This window comes from Denticeps clupeoides, chromosome 17, assembly GCF_900700375.1.
Source record: "Denticeps clupeoides chromosome 17, fDenClu1.1, whole genome shotgun sequence".
Taxonomy (NCBI): Eukaryota; Metazoa; Chordata; class Actinopteri; order Clupeiformes; family Denticipitidae; genus Denticeps; species Denticeps clupeoides.
This window is the reverse complement of record NC_041723.1, coordinates 13,402,813-13,418,162: the sequence shown is the minus strand read 5'-3', so window position 1 is coordinate 13,418,162 and position 15,350 is coordinate 13,402,813. Positions and strand designations below refer to the sequence as shown.

Genomic DNA, 15,350 nt, shown 5'->3' with positions numbered 1-15,350 from the left:
TAATGAGAGCACTACATAAATTCTGTTTATTTTCAGGATTACAGTGAAAGCATCAGACGCTTCTTTGCCCATTTGTTCTCATATTCCTTTAATGAACACCTACTTGAATTGCAACCTTTCATTTTATTACACAGTTACAATGGAGGTTTGGCAGCCACCGATTGAGTAAGTTGTTTGGCTTGCAAAAATGAGAGGTCTGTAATTTATCATAGGTACATTTCAACCGTGAGAGACATGTATGTGTATGTTGCAGAAAATTTGTATTTAGCAAGCATGTGAAGCAAGTAAGACTTCTGGCCTCACAGACCTGTTGCTTCTTTCATCATTCATGTTACCTGTATTAATGGTGCCCGTCCACATTTTCAAATAGTCTGACTCGAGCCTCCACCATGGCTAAGACCAGAGAAAATGGAACCACTGACAATCTAACTCAACCTGGGGCTCTATGCAAGATCGCACCTTGTGGGGAAACATGTTAGGAAACAGCCCAGAACTACATGGGGGGGGGGGGGGGGGGGGGGGGGGGGGAGACTACAAGGTTACTATTAGTAACAAAATTAAAATCCTGCAATGCTCGAAAGGTCCCCCTGCTTAAGCAAACGCAGTTGCATTCAGAGACGACTGATCCGTAATAAGGAAAGGATGAATGGGGCTGTGTATTGTGAGATTTTGGCCATGTATTGTGGAGTGGCCTAGCCACATTATACAAATAAATTCTTTAAGAATCATACAACGTGATTTCCTGGATTATATTTATTTATTTATTTATATTTTACATAGGTCATCACTTAAACAGAGAAACAGTTTGTAATTAAGTGGGACAACTCGCATTATCGTTGCCTGCCAAATACTTTTTTAGCCCCACTGTATGTAGTAACTGACATGCATATTGACTAATTATGGGGGGAAAAAAAAAAAGTGTTTAGGCCATATCATGATAGTCATTTAATTCAATTACGATATACAAAAGTCCGTACCGCAGTACAATATTTGTTGGCCATGTTATTCTGCATTAAATTGACGTGGTAGGTCCAGGTTGCACAAATTCCTCATGAGACATTCAGGGGCTCAATGGTGTTTATCATGGACCGCTTCCAGAAAATAATCTTAGTCATGGCAGCAGTGCTTTTTAAGGCCAACAAAACCTTTGTAACTGATACAGAGATTCACAAATATAAAAATTCATTGGAAGTTGTCAAGCAGCTTTTGTTTTTAAATAAGTATCTCATTTGCAGTCATGGGAAGTTGTAAATGTAAAATATTTCAGCCTTTTCTGTGCTGTGTGACAAATGTGAGACTGATTATGCCCAGATTATCAAACAAGAAACCACAGTAGGTGATCTGAATCTGAGAAGAACACCTGCAAACCTGCACAAATATCCTCATGCAAGTAGAACCACTTCCTTCATTATCACTCCTGCCCATTTCTGTGTGACTGTACTGGAGTGCTTTGTGCCAGTGAACATTTGTGTAAATGTGCTTGCGTTATGCATATTTATGCATGTGCAAATACTTAAAAGATATACTCAAATATGACTGCCAACATTAGTCTTGAGCGGTGTTGCATTTGAAGATATCACTGAAGGTACATTCCACAATTCCAGCAGACATAATTCCCACATTCCTTACAACAGTAATTCCTGATATTTTCAAGGCTTCTTTATTGGATCTAATATTCGATACCTGCTGTCATTACATGTAGACAATGTCATTTCTCAATTAACAATTTACATAAAAACATGAAATCAAGATCATGCAAATGACGTCTACTTTATTATATTGTGCTCAACATAGAGCATGAAGAGAGGTTGCATCTGAATTTACAACTCAAGACCACATCTTGGCTTTGTGGGATTTGGCATTTCACTCCATAGAACAGAACAGAAGAAAAAGAGGGTTTAAAAAAAAAAAAAAAAAAAAACCCACACACACACACACACACACGGCCACCATACTCGAATCACTGCACAAAAGAAAAATAGGATGGAACAGAGACACTGACCAAATGCACTCCCTTCCACACACAAAAGCAGCAAAAACAGAACGAAAAATGACAGAAAAACGTACGTGTTTGTTTTACGAGACATGAAATACATACGTACACACAGCAGAATTAACTGAGGAAGCACTTCGATGGTAGTCGGGGCCGTGTCTGGGCAAATTCCCCAAAAGGGATGAAATCATCAGCCCGGGAATCTTCATGGCTACGCCTCGCACAACAGAACTTTTCATTACTCAGGTCCTAACTCCGGTTCTCTGTGTACGGAGCACATCAAGGATAACAGCGACAGCTATGAATAGATGTGAACTTTGCGTGTTCCTCGCTGGTACAGGACTGTGGAGGAAATCCAGAAGGCTCTTCATGGAACCAGTGATTTCCTCTCGCCTTGGGACTAAACAAAAGATTCTTTATGCCCCCAACACAATTGCATGGCCTCACTGCCGGCGAGTCCATCCACCCAAACGCATGTGTGTAAATGGTCCAGACGCGCTTCATACCAATGAATCATTTACAGATTTTCCTTATGAGTAAATAAAAAAAAAAAAAAGGTGTGTGGTGCAAGACTTACAAGGAGGAAGACGCTAGAGATATATATATATATATATATATATATATATATATATATATATATATATATATATATATATATATATATATATATATATATATATATATATATAAATAAATAAAATGTACACACATACATACATTCACCCACATTCGAATTTTCTAAAAGTTAACACCAATTCCAAATATGAGTTCAGAAGCATTGATTGTACATTTTGTTCCAAAGTTAAATAGACCAGAGTGAGCAAAAGAAAGCAAGAGATAGGGAAGGGAAAGGAGGGTGCCAAGTCAGTGTGATGTGCGCCTCTGGCAAAAGTAGGAACCAGGAAATGAACTTCAGTGAGTGTCGGCGTGGAGACACGATGTGCCCTGAGATAGAGGAGTGGGGAAGGACAGAAGGGCCGCCTTTCATCATGAAAAGCTCACCACTAGAAATGCATGGCACTGCACAATTCATTGTATTTTGAAAATTAACCAAAATAGATTATAGTAATGAGATAATCATTGCAGGATAGACACTGCAGTCTCAGTGGTGCACTGGTTTAACAGAGAATGCCAACATTTGTAAAATCTAATTAAATGCACTGCATCATTATGGGGAATTAGAATGACTTTCTTGAAAGTTGTTTCAAGAAACATAACAAAACTCAGAATTCACTTGAGCCATAATCCTGCATAAAGTTGGCCCGGCCGGTTGTACCATAAATACAAATTAATATGCTAGAATAAAAACATATAAAAACAACGTTCAATCCTCAAAATGGGAAAGTTTGATATTAATCAAAATACACTTTAAATAATATCAGAACTGCAACAGTTAACCAGCAAAAGTATGATTGCTTTACAATTGTCAATTAATCTGGGCAGGACGAGACAGGCTCGCCAGTATTTCAACCTGCAACTCCTTCCAAGCTTCATCATATGCTTCTGAAGAAAATGTTTATCTGAAAAGCAAAGGCCACGTCTACAACCACTCCCCACCCACTGAGAACAGATGCCTCAAAGACAACCGGTTGCATAACGTACAACGTGCGTGTAACACAAGCAATAAGAATATTGTACACATGTAATGCTGAACAATAGGAATTCCAGCTGAGATTCCAGGCTTATGTGAGCTTCTAAAAATGTTCCCTGACACCACGAACTTCTACAGGATCATATGTTGGTCTGGTTAATAAACCTGCAATGTTGATGTTCACTGCACAGGCCTAAAGCAGCTTATGAGTTTAATAACATGTCATATATTTAAAAAAAGGCATGACTACAAAACAGAATTGAGAAAAATCAATCGATTTTCTCAGGAAGCTTTCAAATGAAGTGTAAAGGGATGAAAATCTCTGTCAGTTGGAGCAGCAGGTGTACAGGAAGCACAGAAGACACTTCAGAGAAAACAGATTCAAGGACATTACATAACCACAAACCTGCAAAAAGGAATGATTTCCCTGCAGGCCACGGTGCACAGAGGCAAATAATGGCAGAGACAGCGCGATTCGAAAAACAACACGCACGCTTCTTCCATTTACTTATTCTCATTCCACACTTTCATGTCTCATCTGCACTTCCCTGGCAGGGGGCTTCTCTGGCCCGGCTGCCGCTTCCTGTCCTCCTCCCTGCGGGCACCAGATTCACCAGCGGCCTTTGATGCTCGCTGGGCAGCGGAGGCCAGTCGTCGTCCGAGCGGTTACTGCAGCAGCGGGTGACCGACAGTCCTGTTAACGGGGCGCCATTGCGACCTGAACATCTTGTTCGTTAGCAGTCATCTGACCCATTTCCACTGAAAACCAAACCCGGTGCTGAGACCAGGCCCTAATGAGGCCTATCCCCATAACGGCAGCTTTTCAGTTTTGACAGGTTTTTTTTTTTTTTTTTTAACACTGAAATAGAGAAAAGGCAACAGTCACCACCCTGCTACTTTCTAAACTGCTCTCGCAGCAACAGTACAGCTGTTCATGGTTGTGTGCAGAATTTGCATTGCAGTATTAATGAAGTGCACGATGAAGGGTGAAGAGGTGAAGCAAACATGCATCATTACTCATCATTTACAGGAGATAAATCTGTACTTTGCAAAGGGACGAGAATGCATATAAACTGGGAATTAAGCGATCCCAAAACGCATCACATATCTAAATTCTGCACTATGTGATATTTAAAATTAAACACGGCCGTCACACAGCTACCCGTGTGTCAACAGCGTTATATTTTTAAAGTGTTAGGACACTGACTATTGTGGTTAGTGTATAAATAGGGAATCAGATTTGTGGCAATTTTGAAACAAAACTTTCCTAATATCCAACAAATACAACGATGAAGTGTAAATTAAGAGGTGGGAATTTTGACAACATACATCTCGCTCTTTTTCATTTTGGCTTGTGAGGCTTTCAGGTCACACTGCTTGTTTTTACAGTTTCACTGCTGGCTTTTCAGTCACTCCGCCCTGTTTTACGTACACGTTGCCTGAGAATTGGTTGGACTTCTGGCACAATGTTCTCGTGTGGGCGGGGCTTTGCCTCATTGGCCAGCATGTATTTGAGTGACAGCTCCATTCCCCAGAACTAGTGACGGGAAGATCGGCTCTTTCAGAGAGCTGACTCGTGACATGCGTAGCTTCATCTTTTAGCCTTACTTGTCAAACATGAATGTTTTGTGTTTTGATAAATCATACTTGCCAAGTAAGGCTAAATTACCAGGCACTCTGAAAAAGAGACCGAACTGTCGCTCAAATACCTGCTGGGCAATGAGGCGAAGCCCGCCCACACGAGAGAAATGTGCCAACCAAGCAGCGTAAACGCAAAACCGGGCGGAGCGACTGAAAAGCCAGCCAACTGTAAAAATGAGCAGCGTAACTGAAAATGAAAAAGAGCGAGATGTAAGCAAAAACGCACGGTCAAAATGATTTTACATTTCAATGTCGTATTTTCGTTTGATATTAGGAAAGTTTTTTTCAATTTTGCCACAAATCTGATTGCATATATAAGGAGATCATGAACAGAAGCTAATTACGGGAGTTAATTAATGAGTCTTAATGGTTCCAATGTGGATGAATGTCTCGGAATATTTATTCAATGAATCCAGTGTAGAGACATCTGGTTTTCACTCCAAATACACAACAGAAAGGAGAAACCAAACCAAATTCAGAGACCTGAAATAACAGTTCCTACGTTCAGCCCTGAGCGTGTAAAAGTACCACACATCCTGAGCGCTACACAGGAACATTCTCCTGCATCAGTTCCTTGTAGGAGATGAGCCATGTTTAAACCCAGCCCTGTATGCAAAACAAGTAAAAGCATCAACCGCATTGCCTTCTGGCAGAAAAGTTCTGGTTTGGGCCTATAAATGTTAACACACACACACACACACACAAAAAAAAACACAAGTCCCTTTGAGTTCAACAGGAAAGGGCACAAGCAAAAATAAATGGTTAATTCAGAGCAGGAAATGACAGAAGGTGAACCTGGACCCTGTCGGCAGTGTACAGTTCAACTCTCACAAGGCTTTTGGTGTAAACAGTGTGGCCACCGAGCGCCAACGCGGTCTCCATACCACCACACAAAGACATAATTACATGGTGGCCAAAACTCGGTGACCATGGAGCTAGAAAACTCTTCCCGTAGTCTGAATTTTTCCTCTTTTTTTGAGGGGAGGGGGAGATGTTTGTTTCTAGGCTCATCACAGTAAAGGAAGTGACCTTTTGATGTCACTGCACATGTTAGACTATTAACATAAATTCAAATCAGCTTGAAAATTCACTATGGGCTATTTGTGGTGCACACAGAGCAAGCTTTTCCATCTTTTGATTTTTTTTTGTCCTTATTGTGCTAAATGAAATGAAAATTGTTTTTACAAACTCAAATAAAGGGTCTGCATATAAAAATCAGCAGAAATCACAGCTCCACATATGCTATGCTAACACCCATAATATTAAGATTATTGATTATTAAATTGGTAGGAGCCTATTTGACTGACAGCTCTCCAGTTGCCTACTTTTCTAATTCAGGACTATTTAAATCAGTAAGTCACACAATCAAGAGCAGCAGAAGCAGTATTGCCGGATCAGTGATACAAGCTACTGAAAGAAATGCAATTAACTTGATTAATTAAGGGACTTGCAGTATATACACTACAGGCCAAAAGTTTGGACACACCTTCTCATTCAATGTGTTTTCTTTATTTTCATGACCATTTACATTGGTATATTCTCACTGAAGGCACCAGAACTATGAATGAACAAAGTAGTTGAAAACATGGAAAAACTGTTTCTCCTCGCAGTCTTACGGAATTCTATGTATTTCATGTTATAACATTTTTATGACTGTAGGAACCCTGTAACAAACTGGAGGTTGTCTTTTTAATGGTTACACCGATTACCGGTGGAGATTTATTTTATGGTTTTAATGCACACCTACAAATCATATTTGAACTGACAACTGAGAACTACGACTTGAGGATTCACCATAAAACCAGACGTGTCCTTAGTTACAGCAGTGAACTGTAATTCTCCGTTCTCCCAAATATCAGAACTGATATGTATGGATCGGGCAAACATAAGTACTTAGAAAATACCTGTCTAGACCTGATGCACACATTTCAAATCTAGATCTAACATTTAAATCTGTAGTTATGGCTGCAATGTTATATGTGAGCATCATTCCTAAGGAGTAAAGTAAAAGATGGGAGTTCAAGGCCACTTGATGATGACGACATGCTGAGCATAAAGAATACTTGGAGAGAAACGGTCCTCTGCCCAAGGTAACATTGCGCTTAATTCACCGTCCACCCAGGATGTCTGGTGAAGACTGACTCTCGTTTCCTGCTTTCTGTAAAGCACGATACCCAAACGGCACAAAGCATGAGCAAGAACTGCCATCCAGCAGAGTGAGAATGTGTGAAGCATGCAAATTGGAAACGTGTCTGTATTATATGTATTAAAAACGTTGATTCCATGGAATGAATTCTTTAGAAGATTGACTTATTTTTAATGATTTAAGTCAAGTCATTTCCTGAGCAGAGTCTACAAACTGGGACAGGGCTGAGAGTCCAGTACACCAGGGAACCAGAGAAAGTCGGCAAAGTTCCCTCCCAAAGAGGGTCCTTCTGGGGCCGCCGTCCCACGGCTCGCTTGCTTTGTTTTGGTGATTCAGCATCAAGCCCTTGCGGGGCAGCTATGAAGCGGACAGACCCCTGCCACTTCATTTAGGCTCCAGATTCCCCTGCACAATGCGGCCATTCGGCAGCCAAGGCGCGAAAGGGAGAGGAGAACCTAAAAGGCACAAACACACACACACACACACACACACACACACACTACACCCAGAGGGACACAACAGGAAGTGAAAAAGAGGAGCAGAAGTGCCGAGCGCATGAGGACACGGCCAGATGGTGAACTGGTGACCTGAGGCCGAGCAGGTGAAACTATTTCTAAAGACAAAGCCACTCGGGTCCAGATTCATCCGACTCACACTGTTCCTCCGGCCCGACAAGTGCGGAACTTCTACAAACCGTCCAAACGTAAAGCGGAGCCGATGCTCTCAGGTGCAGGGCCTACGCGCCACCCTCACAGCCACAGAATCATAGTTTTATTTTAAAAAAATAATAAAATAAAACAGCAGTCCTCAACTGGGCTTCCTGGAGAATTAAAGTGCTGCATTGCAGTTTATTTCTGCATTTTACTGCTAGGCAGGAATAATTTGACATGTCATTGGCAACTACGAATGCTTTTTTTTTTTTTTTTAAATACATAAACGTCAGAAAAATGATGAAAAAAAAAGGACAAATTTCAGGATTAATAACTAAATGTCAACTAACGCATCTTAAACCGCCACCGAGCGACTTCGCGTAAAGCAGGAGCCCGTAACCCACGAGTAGCTGCTGCTGTCAGGGCGTTGCACGCAGGAGGCGGCTTCCCAGCCCTCGCACCCCGGCTGCGGTGGACTTCGCTTCACGCCGCGTGTCGTAAAGTTGCAACTCGAACGAAGAGTTCGGGGAGCAGCTCGGAGGTCGAGCGACGCGAGTGAAGCGTGTGTGTGTGTGTGTGTGTGTGTGTGTGCGGGGTAAATACCTGTACCCGCGGCTCTGTACGTAGGTGGGCTCGGCGACAGTCAGTCTCGGCTCCGGTCCTCTCGACTAGGACTCGTCCATTCGTGGAGGAAAAGAGAGAAAAAAGAAAGAAAGAAAAACCTCTTGGCAGACGCGCGGATGTGGTCAACGACCTTCCTGCAGCACAACGCTGCAATCAGTACGCAAGCACATAAAAGTTTTTTTGTTGTTGTTGTTTAAATACTCCCTACTTGTTACATAGGTTACGATACGAAACAGATGACTACACTAAAGAGCAGTTTTTTCCATTACAATTACACCAACAGAGAATGGCTTTAGTAAAAACGGGGAAATAATCTCTAAAAAAACAAGCGACACGCGTCCAAAGCGCAAAACTATATATATATATATATATATATATATATATATATATATAGTTTTTTTTTTTCTTTTTTTAAATACACGAGCAACCTATGCATGAAACAATAAGCTTCCGAGATCTCGGCAACAGACCCCGTCCGGGGACACGAGTCTGCCCGCAGACGTTTGTAAGACCCCTGACGCTCAGGCCTGGCATAGGAAGTGCTGCTCGCTCAGTGCGCATGCGCGGGCGGGACGGACACGCCCACGCCGCCCAACTCGCGCCACACGCACGGGACGTAAACAGAGCGCAGGAGTCGTGTGGTTTTAACGTTCCTCGGTTTATTTTCTTTCTCGTTTCAGCATTGACATTGATGAGAAGTTCATGGACAGTTTCAAATGTTATTTTGAGAACAGGTCCACAGAACAAGAGACTTTTTTTTTTTTTTGAAGTAACAAGTATCCAAATGTAGAACAAATACATTATTATTAAGTACACAAATATAACGATTGTTGGTCTTTAAAGTTAAACATTTTAAAACTTAAAAAGTCTGGCCAATTGTCGCCTCGTCCAAATAAAAAGGTGACTGACAAATGTCGCCATCTTTTGGCCACTGGAAAAAAGGACCCAAGCAAAAAAAAAAAAAAAAAAACGTTTTACAAAGACTTACAACAAAACAAGTGAATAACTCTGGACCCATTTTCATTCTCTTGTCTTATTTTGGATGTTAATGTCAATGTCATAAAATGGACAGCTTTATAAAGGGTCAATTTCCCCAATCGTTTGCCATTAGCAGGAGGGCAGATGTGTTTATCCGGCCCCGTATTCAACGCCTCAGTCAGTACTGCGTTTCAGCTCTCATTTCACATGCGAATTCACTGACAATCAAAACTGCTATTCAGCAGCCAAATCCAATCCACACGCGCACGCTGAGTCACGTGGCACCAGACATTTCATCACCCACTGGCAAGAAAATGGAATAAGGTCCTCTCCAGAACTAAAAAGAACTCACTTGAGATGTCGAGCAGATGTGCCCTTGCTCAGAAGCTAGAAACCAATAGATGCACAGTAGGCAGAAAATAACCACACCCATTCACAATTCAGGAATGATGCTTATACAGATCAGAAGAAAAAAAAAATATATATATATATAATAAAAAAAAAACCTCATAAATGAACAACCAACAAAATGTACTGAAGTCACAGAAAACAGCTGAAGAAAGCAGTTTAACAGTTGCTTTTGTTGCAAGAATGGACCACAAACCAGTCTGTCTCAGTTTTTCAGATCAAAGTACTGAATGGTTAGACTGCAGAAAACGGGCAACACTTTTGATGTAATGAAGACAGTCCACAGTATTAACAAAACAAAAAAAAAAGATTATCTGGACAGACATGCAACCTAACAAAAAACAAAAAAAAAAAAAAAAAAAAAAAAAAACACTTCCTCTCACGGTAGAATACCTACATTGGAGGTAAACTGCAGTTCTGAACACTGCACATCAAATCCTAAACCGAAGCACATGGGAGGGGGGGCGCTTCACCTTTGATGAGAGAGAGGAAATGAGGTCACAAAGCTGCTCATAAACAAACCACAAATCTAACAAGAGCAAAAAGAAATTAAATGAGAACAATCATTTTGTCAACATGACTCAGTGTTCCTAAGAATAGAGCTTGAAATAGAATTTGAAGAGGGCAGTCAGTCACTTTCTGTGATTTAAGTCTTTCCCTGAGGGCACAGAAATGTGGAGTTAAAAAGCCAAGATAGCCAATTATGAAGCACTGTGATCGCACATTTAAACATAAAAAATGGCGAAATCTCAAAACTAGGCAGTTTTTATGCCACATGCAGACTGAACAGTCAGAGAACCACGGCCACTGACCTACACAGCTAAAGTTCACTGCTCAAACAAAAATGGTAGCAACAGGCAGAAAGTGCAAAAAAAATATCTTATGCTCTCATACTGAAATCTTTAGTGTTCAATTGAGGTGAATTTGGCTACACAGACACTTTAATATCTCAGATGACAGTGCGTCCACATCAGATAGGGCCTGAGAAGTGACACAGCTCATCATTCTTAAAGCCAGTCTCCAAATTACAGGCGTAATCCTCTTTCAAAAACGATCCAATTGGCTTAATATGGGCTGACATAAAACCAAAGGAATCTTTGTGATAAATATTACAACCAGAATAGGGTAACATTTACACAGTGCCTTACGAAATTAGAACACTTTTAGAAGAAACTGAATACTGAAGAACCTCAAAAAATGGATTTCCAACCACAGAGAGCAAGCTCTGTTCACTGCAGGGAGGAAAATTACATTCAGAAAAATGCCTGTATCTTCGACGCTGTACGTAGTATAGCTTAGCCATATAGATAAACCATATATAAACGGGAATGCCCATAAGCAAATTTTAAAATGAAGTGAGCATTATCATTAGCATTAATTTAACTGCTACAGCACATCCCACAAAAAAAAAAAAAAAAAAAAAAAAAAGAAACACCTTGAAATAAATACACAACACAGCCTGGCAGCTGAAATCACTCCGGGTCCAAAAATCGAACAGGACAGCATGAGCATGTGAACCACAGCGTAAACCCAGATCTGCAGACCTCACACACATACACGAGGGTGAGACTAGGTCGTCCTCTCACGACCCTTCAAACCAGAAACAAAATGGGGGGGGGGGGGGGGGGGGGGGGGTTAAGCAAAGTGTAGAAATGAAAGAGAAATGATTGTTCATCCATTCAATAAAGCATGTCTTTGTGTGGCAAAACGGAGATACTGCTCAGTACCAATGTCAGACTCGCGCTCTGATCAAATATTTTGAAATTGTTAAGGCTCATTCTGGCTCAGTCCCGAGTTCACATCCCCGTTACGCTGAATGTAATGGGATCACAAACTTGCAGCCAAAGGGGGAGTGGAATCTGATGCCAACTTCCTGGAAAACATGTTTGGGGACACCTATGTCACACAAGTAGACACGCCCTGCTCCCTCTGGCAATGACAAGGGCAGACCCAGACAGAGGGACCACTTGGCCTCTACAGCATGTTCCTGTCCATTCACAGGCGGATCGATACTGAGAACCGGTGCTCGGTTTTGGTTGGCCCAGGTCAGCAGCTGCACGGTACCAAGGCTGGTCCCTAAGAAGGCATTCTCATGACAGTCCAGACAGTTGATAACCAGGTCCACAGGAGTGTCTGGCAAGTCTGGAAAAGAGACAAGAGACCCAATAATGTCACTGAGAGAACATAAATAAAATTAAAATTAAATGACGGGTAACTTACCTTTCACATTGGACACATGCTTTCCCCCCGTTTTGCCGAAGAGCGTTAACTCGCTGGTGATAACCTCCAGCATTTTAACAAAGTTTGGCAGGAACAGGATGACTTCCACCTCATGGTTGGCCAGATGTCGACCGCAGCTGATACCCTGAGCTCCTTGTACATGGGGGCCACACAGCAGGGCCACTGTGGGTCTCTGGTGCACATTCTTGGGAGTCAGCCTGGCAAACCGACAACAGTGAGAACAGAAAAGGTTCATCAGGCCAACTGCATCAAGTCAAGCGAGCCAGTGTTCCCAACTCACCGGTTGGGGCCACCTAGGAGTGTGAGTGCCATCTGGCTGGCACACACTCCAGTCATCTCTAGGCGGCGCTCCAAGGACAGGCCGTGGCGCTCAGCTACGCAGAGCAGACGCTTGTGCAGCTCGTAGGAGACGCTGGGCACCACCAACCCAGAATCTGCAGAGAAGCAACATGTAACTACGCAAATCACTCCTCCATCTTGGTTTGAGCACCGACTCGGTGCTCTGTTTCTATTGGTTGAACAGTATTCAACTTTAACCGCGGAATCTGAGGATTGCAGAGTGTCACTGGCTGCTTTGCGCACCACACTGATGGGCAAAAGCAGGAAGGATTTCACACCCCCCCGTCATAATCAGTCATAACGACGGAACACTTTAATACATGAATTACTTTTTAAAGTATGACTCCATACCAATTGTACATTGTGTAGATAAATACATATATTTATTTTGCTGCTCTTACCTTTGTTTCTATCCACTTTCTGCTGTGACAAATGCAATTTCCCACTTGTGGGACTAATAAAGGTTTATCTTATCTTATATTAATGATCCTGATACTAACAGGTAATTGTAATGGGAAAAGACGACTACAAAGTCAACCCCAGGCACATTAAGGCTTCTTGTGATCGGATTAATGAGACAAAATGTCTTACCAGTACAGTATTCTTTAGCACCAGGCTGTGGCACCGCTATCTGTCTGTAAACAACGGGTTTGGCTTCGAGAATGTTCTCGTCGTGGCGATACCGGGACGGCGTCTGCTCACCGGGAGTTCCCCGCGAGCGTGCGCCGTTACCTCGCCGTTCTGATGTGTCGATTTGCGAAAAACACAGCTGCCTTGTCAAAAGGGCCAGGTTCCCCTCAAAGTCAAAGTCTTCATCGAGGCCGTCGTCAATGCCGTCCCCCAAAACACTCATCATCTTTGTTCTTCATTTGACCTCCATTCTTCACACCATTCTTCTTAGGCGTCGCCTGGTTTGGACCCCGACTGCTGGATGACCCTGATAAAAGAACAAAAAAATATTATTGTTTTGGGAAACGAAGCAAATATCCAAATTCACGCAATTGTTTTGCGATTACCCTCCTCAATTAACAAGCATTTTAATAAAAAACAAAAGACCTTTAAATAAAGGTAACTTGAATGGTTACGACATTAGCTCAAGGCACCATAGTGAATACAGGAAACTTACAGGAATTGTGCCTTCGTCGGAATCCTTTAGTCTGGTTGGCCAGGTCAAGGTGACGCTCTCCGTAGCTTTTAGAGCAATGCTGGTGGGGAGAGGTCTGTCCTTCCGAAGATCTGGGTTCTGCTCTACCAGGCACAGCCACAGGGGCACTGCAGACCGGAGCGCCTGCACTCTTGCTGTTACGGACGACGTAACCAGCTGACAAAGTGCCGTCCGGAGCATTTCGCTGGGTGCTTCCATTGTGAATGTTTAGGATCTTCAGATCCTTAATATCCATGGCACTGCAGGTAGAGGCCATGAACAGCAAATTAAAACTACAAATAAATAAGAAAAAATACTCAATGGCAGACCTCTGGATCCAGGCCTCACCTGAAAGTGACCTCCAGGAACAGGGCACTTGACTCCCATTGTGAAAGGGCTGCCTAAGAGAAATGGTTTGGGAGGTCTGATCAACTGAAGACACTTCTCCTTGGTACACCCCGAGTGTAGCACCGCAGTTAATTGACACCAGACTGCCCAACCAATCAGATGCCATTATACCTCTTAAAATCTGTGGGGGGACAAACCAGAATTTCTGCGTTTCGATGGAAAACGAACGATAGCAGCCGTTCACAAACGTCTGCAGATCAGTAACATAAAATAGACACGACATTATCAAAGACTGCAGACACAATTATAGTTGATTGTAGCATTATAGCCAAGACATTAACAGCAGATACTGGCCTTGACCAATGCTATGGGATTTGCAGGTCAGCTAGCTAGCATGCTCTTCGCAGGTACCGCAAACAAACGAGCTTTTTTTTTTTATATACCTTCATTCATTTATTTTAATAAACGCAAACCGGTCAGCGCACCACAGCACGACTCGCGGAATAAGATATAAAGTAAATAAACCCGAAACGGCGACACTGTGCTGGTGCTAGCATGCTAGCTGCTGCTAGCTCCCCTTCGCGCCTTTGAATTAAATGGCTTCGATTCGTTCAACAGTGCCATTTGCGAGCCTACCGTTTCGATTTCGAGGACAAACTATCTTGTGGACGTAGATCTTAAAACGGACCCTCGACTAGAGCTGCAAAAACGATCAAATGTTGGCTACCGTCACTACTTTTGTGAAGTTTGAGCTGAATTCTCGCAAATAACTTCCTTAACGCCGCCGTCATTTCCGGTTATTAACTCTTTGTGGACAAGTTCTCGAACGAGAAATTAATTACACCGGCTTGAGGACAGAGATCGATACAAACGAATAAAAACTATATCAATGATTACTTTCGGAAAACAGAGAAAGGATCTTGATTGGAAAAGGAATTTGATTGGAATTTTAATTCATATGTTGACATTTCACAACAAAGTGAAACTGACCTTATTGCTGTGGAGTAGCTGAGTAAATAACATAATCATACACCAAAATAATCATACCACGGAAGGGTTACTGCTCAACACTTTGCATGGGAGAATAGAATAGAATACTACAGATCACTGTGAGTCCCTGCCCTGTGGAATGAGCAGTAGTGGATAGTGTGTGAGTGAGAGGATTGGCAGGGACATATAATAGACTGGAAGATATTGGGAGGGACATAGTGAGCACATGTCCATCACTTTAATCAGTCATAACATTG

General features: G+C 42.2%; 1 pseudogene; it reads right to left on the bottom strand.

The window, feature by feature from the left end:
• Positions 1-11,676: 11,676 nt before the first annotated feature.
• On the bottom strand, positions 11,677-14,864 carry LOC114767387 (enhancer of mRNA-decapping protein 3-like; annotated as a pseudogene).
• Between the last annotated feature and the right edge of the window lie 486 nt (positions 14,865-15,350).